At 47.1% G+C, this 5,670-nt stretch overlaps 1 long non-coding RNA gene across 1 annotated transcript in view; it reads left to right on the top strand.

Moving 5' to 3' along the window:
* The window catches only part of LOC112486137, a 7,103-nt gene extending 2,055 nt beyond the window's left edge, over positions 1 to 5,048 (top strand). Inside the window, exon 2 of the long non-coding RNA XR_003048639.1 lies at positions 4,156 to 5,048. This is a non-coding gene — a long non-coding RNA (uncharacterized LOC112486137). The remainder of the gene's footprint in view (positions 1 to 4,155) is intronic.
* The last annotated feature ends 622 nt before the right edge of the window (positions 5,049 to 5,670 follow it).

Genomic DNA, 5,670 nt, shown 5'->3' with positions numbered 1-5,670 from the left:
AGCCGCCCCGCCCCCGACGCGCGCGCCCGCTCCGCCGACCGCGGGACCCGCGTGGGCCAAGGAGCTGCCGGCGGGGGCAAAGGGGAGGCAGGGGGCGGGCAAAGCGGACGGTTGGGCGCCGCGGAGCCTCCTGGGAGGTGTAGTTTCCTGGCCGTGGGGGCGGGGCCCGGCTGGAGCGCGGGTTACGTGACGCGTTCGGGAGCGACACCTGCTGGGAGTTGTAGTTTGCCTGCTGCGCTCTTAGGAAGTTCAGCTGTTGGACGGTGAAAGCTCGGTGGACTGATAGAGCCGTTGACTCAGGGCAAGTGTTTTTTTTTCTTCTTTCATGTCATAGCCTCTAAAGACGTTGGTGATTCAGCAAAGTCTTGAATTATAACGACTCATTTGGCCACTAGCTTCCGTGTTCACATACGTTATTCCATGGCTCCAACAGCCTCAGGTGACCACTAGATCATGAATTCATTTCTCTATTTCACGTTTTAGGAAACTGAACCTTAAAAGTGCCCGAGGTATTCAGCTATTAAGTAACAGGAACTAAGGCCCAGTTATTTTTGTGTAACTTTCTTTTCGTGTATTGCAACTACATAAAACCATCGCAACTATACAAAAAGCATATATAGAAGAAACTATGGCCTCATTGATTTAGAACTGGATATTAGAGGACCAAGTAATTTCACTTGAGCAATGATTTTGAAGTTAGCTTTATTTCTAAGTCATTATGTTTCCCCCGATCGCACAGCAAAGTTATTTGCAAATGGCAGCAATTGATGTTTTGGGGCTACCTAACCAAACACAAACGTACAGATATTGTGCAGAATGCCTGGTAAAGGCAGGTAAGCAGAGCAAGAGCAAAAATAATGTAAACATCTTAAGCACTTAATACTCAAGTCTAGTATTTGATTTTACCCTACCAGCAGGCTGATAACTTTTGTCTGTTACTATTTCATGGATGCTGGTAAAAGACAAGATTCCTGGATCACAGACAAAGGACTATGATGACCCTAGAAGCAACATGAGCTTCAGCATGTTTGTGTCAATTCCTCTTGTCACCCCAAGTCTCACGGGGATGACATAAGGGCTTAGATGAATGCCTTGTGCTTGGTGGATTTACACCAAGGCAGAGGAACACTGAGCTGAGGGAACCTGCCATTTTATAGGAAGCAGGAAACAAACCTGTTCTTTTCCTAGAGGGAGACATTATTTCGTCCCTCAGAGTAGTTCACTATAAACATAACCCTGAGAAATGGCCCCGGTTAAGAGCAGTCAGGGCCTTGCATTCTTGGTAAACCCAGGAAAGTGGATAGAAAGCATGTCAACAGTGCTATGTGCCAAACATTATTCTAAGCACTTTACATCTATAATCTCATTTAACCCTCACAACCCAATAATGCACCTATTTTATAGATGAATAGACAGGCATAGAGAGATCACACAGCTAATAAGCAATGAATCTAGTAGAAGCAACAGAGATACATAGTTAAAAGACAGTAAAGGTTTACTTGCAGAGGTCTGATGGCTTATAAAAGCAACGACCAAGTCCTTGAAAGAATTCGTATAAGAGTTTCTAAGGAATTGCTCTGGGGGAGAAAAACAATAATTAAGACATCTCCCAAAATGTGGACTCGCAATTATTCTATAACAACATAAAAATTAATGTGACCTTATTTTTTATGACCAAGCTAATAAAGAAGGGCCTCAATTAGTTACATAAATATGGAAATTAGTAAAAGTCGGAATAAGGATTTTGCTCCAAAATAATGACATTTGGATTGAACATGAATCATTTGGTTTGAACCGAGCACTGGATGGGAAGGAACTTATCCGCTAAAGCAAGGCATCCAAGAAAAGAAAAGGGATCTTCCACGGAAAGAGCTAATTGTTAAAAATTCGTTTATGCCAGAAAAATTTACTGGATGCGTACTCTGTTCTCGGCACTGTAATGGTGGCTAAGGACACAAAGATAAATGAGATATCTACAAACTCCATGAAGGGCAATATGACAGAATCGAGTTATAAATGCGCACACTCTGTGATCTGGCAGCTCCACTTCTGGGAGTTCATTCTACTGTCATGCTTGCACATGTGTGAAATGACATTTTTGTGAAGTTAGGCATTGCAGTGTTGTTCGTATTTGCAAAAGATTGGAAATAACCAATCTTTAACCTAATCAATAATCAATAACCTAACGTTCGTTGATTAAATTATGCTACGCCCGCAATGGAAAACGGAATGAGCGTAAAGAAGGAATAAGGAAGCTCTTTATGTACTGAAATGGGATGATCGCAGAGATACCATACGTAAGTGAAAACAAGACACAGCACGGTCTATAGAATATGATATTATTTTGTGTAAAAAGGAAAGCATAGATATATTTATATCTGTGGAGGCAGATACTGATAACTTTGCCTCTGGAGAGGGGGACTGGACAGCAGAGTTGAGGATGGGGTAGCAGGAGAGAGACTTTTCACTATATTCCTTTTGATAATTTCTGAATTTTCAGACAGACGAATGTGTTGCCTATTCAAAAACTAAGATATTTAGAAAGGATCGGATTGGAAGAAAAAGTGATTAGAGCATCAAAATAAGAAAATTGAGACACCATTACCGCTCTCAAGAACTCACCATCTAGCAAGAGAGCCAGCAAAAGAAAAATGGTTACAGTGAGGGCCTCAGCACTCCTGAGTAATGGGGGCTGTGACAGGGGCCTGCACGAGCTGCTTAGAGGAACGGGGAGGGGGGGCCTTCCAGATGGAGGAGCTAAGCTGAGTGATCGCGGGTGGGAAGAGTCCGCAAGGCAGAGGACAGCGGTGAAAGGAAACTTCCCACGAGGCGAACTGTATTCACACAGATTCGCAAGAACGTGATGCAGTAGGAAAACCGCAAGCAGTTCAGTAGGACTGGAGTTGAGGGGATGGGAGGAAGTGGGCCAGGGAGGAGACAGGGGAGGTGGGCGGGAGTCAGATCTGGAAGGCCTTCAGATATTGAATATCACGCCCAGGAGTTTGAATTTCATCCCTACGTACTTAGGGGCCTCCGAACGCTTTGAAGCAGAGCAGCGGTGTTACCAAACCTGGGCTTCAGGAAGTTCATGCTGCAGGAAGTACAGAGAACGAAATGAGATAGGACGATCAGTTAAGGAGCAGTTGCGGTCACTCAGGCAAGAAATGACAAAATTCAGACCAGGGCAGTGGTGACGGTCAGAGGATTCCCCGAAGAGAACGGGCTTGCTGACCACCTGGCTCTCGGGTGCGAGGAATGACTCAACGTTCCTGACTCGGTGTTGCAATTCCCCAAGGCCAGGCATGAGCAGGAAGAGGAAGAGGTTTGCAGGCAAGACAATGAGTTCACTTTGGAGTACGTGGCATTGGAGGGGCCTGCGGGAGATCCAAGAGGAATAGATCAGCAGATGGTTGGACACATGAGTCTGGCGTCGGCGAAAGGGGTCTGGGCCAGAGCACAGATGTGGGAGTCCTGGGCCCTGGGTGGTAGGTGGTGGTAGATGAGAGCCTCGAGGCAGGGTGCATAGTGAAAGGAGAGAGAGCCAGGGCCAGAACCCAGAGGATGCCCCGCCTCACCACCGCCCCCCACCATTATTTAGACTTTAAGAGGAAGGGGGTCAGATGAAGGACTGAGCGGAGTCAGAGAGCCGGGAGACCCAGCGGAGGGGGGTGTTGACAGCGATGAAGCTGCTCTTGGAAACGGGACCTGAACTGTTTGCAGAGCACTTCCCGCCCAAGAGCTGTTCAGTCCTGATGGTGATCATTCACAAGAGACTAGACCTGGACGGCCGGCAGGCCCCAATCACATGGCTAGTTAATACCAGAGCTGAACCTTGAACCCAAATTTTCCGACACCAAGTCCAGACTCCACTATACAGCTTCCTTTTCGTTAAAGAAAGAAAAGTTCCTCCCACCTTTTGAGATGTGAGAAGTCAGCAGGTTTCCAGCACTTTTCGTGTGGGAATTACTTAGGTGAGACTCCCCCTCCACACCTTGGCTCGTACGTCCTGCAGTCCTAGGTGGCCTGCTGCTTCTCGGTCCCTCTTGGCAGATCTGAAATCTCATCCTTCAAGCTCCAGCTTAAGTCTCCTCATGAAGCCTCCCCTGAGGGTTTCAGTTCACTCTGACATATCCCTTTTCTTAATTCCTTTGGCAGATACACTTTGCAGTGACGCCTCCTCCCCCGGGTGAGTCACAAGTGTGTAATCCCCTCTCCTTGAGTGTGGGCAAGGCCTGCGACTTGCTTCTAGGCCATAGAATATGGCAAAGGTGATGCTGTGTCAGTCCTGTGATTACAGCTACATCATATAACACTCCTCCTTAGCAGACTGGGGGAGAGAGTCTTCTGCTGGCCTCGAGGAAGAAAGCTGCCATGTTGTGTAGACTGCCTGTGGAGAAGGCCCGAGACAGGGAACTGCGGGCGCCTCTGGGAACTGAGAGTTGCCTCCAGCTTACAGCAAGAAAACGGGCTCCTCAGGTCTACATTTGCAAGAAACTCTGCCAACAATCACATGAGTTTGGAGGGAGACCCTGGGCTCTCTAAGGAACACAGCCAGCCAGCACCTGATTGTAGGCTCGCGAGACTCTGCAGAGGACCCGGCTAACCGGAGCCCAGACTCCTGACTCACAGACACTGTGACATAATCATCGTGTGTGGTTTCAAGCTTCCAAATCTGCAGTCATTTGTTACACGGCAATAGCTAACCGATGTAATTCTTACTGCATTGTCTCGTCGGCGTCACTCAGTTTAGACCATGACAATTTCATAGCAATTTCGCTTTACGTTTCCAATCTGAACATAAGCTGCTTGAAAACAAGGACCTTGTCACATGTGACTTGTGCCCTCAGAGCGTACGAGAGGCACAAGGGAAGGAGCTCGGCAAGTGTTGCTAGGAAGTTCGTCCACGAGAGGACCATAAAGTGGCTGATAGCACCTGCTGCACAGGGACGTGGTGGGGATCGAATGAGTAATATGTGGGAAATGTCTAACATAACGCCTAGCACATAGCTTTTATTAATAATACTTATTAAATAAATATCACACCCAGCCCCATTTCCTCACTTTGCTGATAAGGCAATGGCTCCCTCCACTCCACCCTCCAAAAAGAGAAACAGACCCCGCAAGGTACAATGACTAGTCAAAGGTCATTCGTAAGATCAGTGGCCAGAACTCAACCCTAAGTAGAAAAAGTAAATGGCTTACGTGAGCTAAGCAGGCACGCCACGCCCTGTGGATTCAGGGGGTGAGGAAAACAAACGAACACAAAGGACCCTTTTTTAGGCTCTTGCCCTAATTCTCGCTCTTCTTTCCTCTTCGCTGCCTTCCTGCAGCGCCCTCATGAAGAGCACGTGAAAAAGTACCCTTCTGGTAAAGTGAGTCATTTGCAGAAGTGGATAGTACCAAGAGACTAGAGGATTTATTAGTCAAGATCCTTTAGTTGCAAGTGACAGAAACTCAATGCAAAGTAGCTTAAGCAAAAAAGAGAATTAATCGGTTCACATAGCTGAGGGCGACGCTGGGTATTCCAGTTAACTGTAGCTACATAACAAACTACCCCAAAACGCAGAGACATAAAACCATCACTTCACTGTGCTTAAGCACTCTGTGGGTCAGGAATTCGGATAGGAGACGGCTCCATGATGCCTCGGGCCTCAGCTGGGAAGACTCACA

This window comes from Pteropus alecto, unplaced genomic scaffold (genome assembly GCF_000325575.1).
Source record: "Pteropus alecto unplaced genomic scaffold, ASM32557v1 scaffold106, whole genome shotgun sequence".
NCBI classification, from domain to species: Eukaryota; Metazoa; Chordata; class Mammalia; order Chiroptera; family Pteropodidae; genus Pteropus; species Pteropus alecto.
The sequence above is the reverse complement of the archived record's forward strand: the minus strand, read 5'-3'. Positions and strand labels throughout refer to the sequence as shown.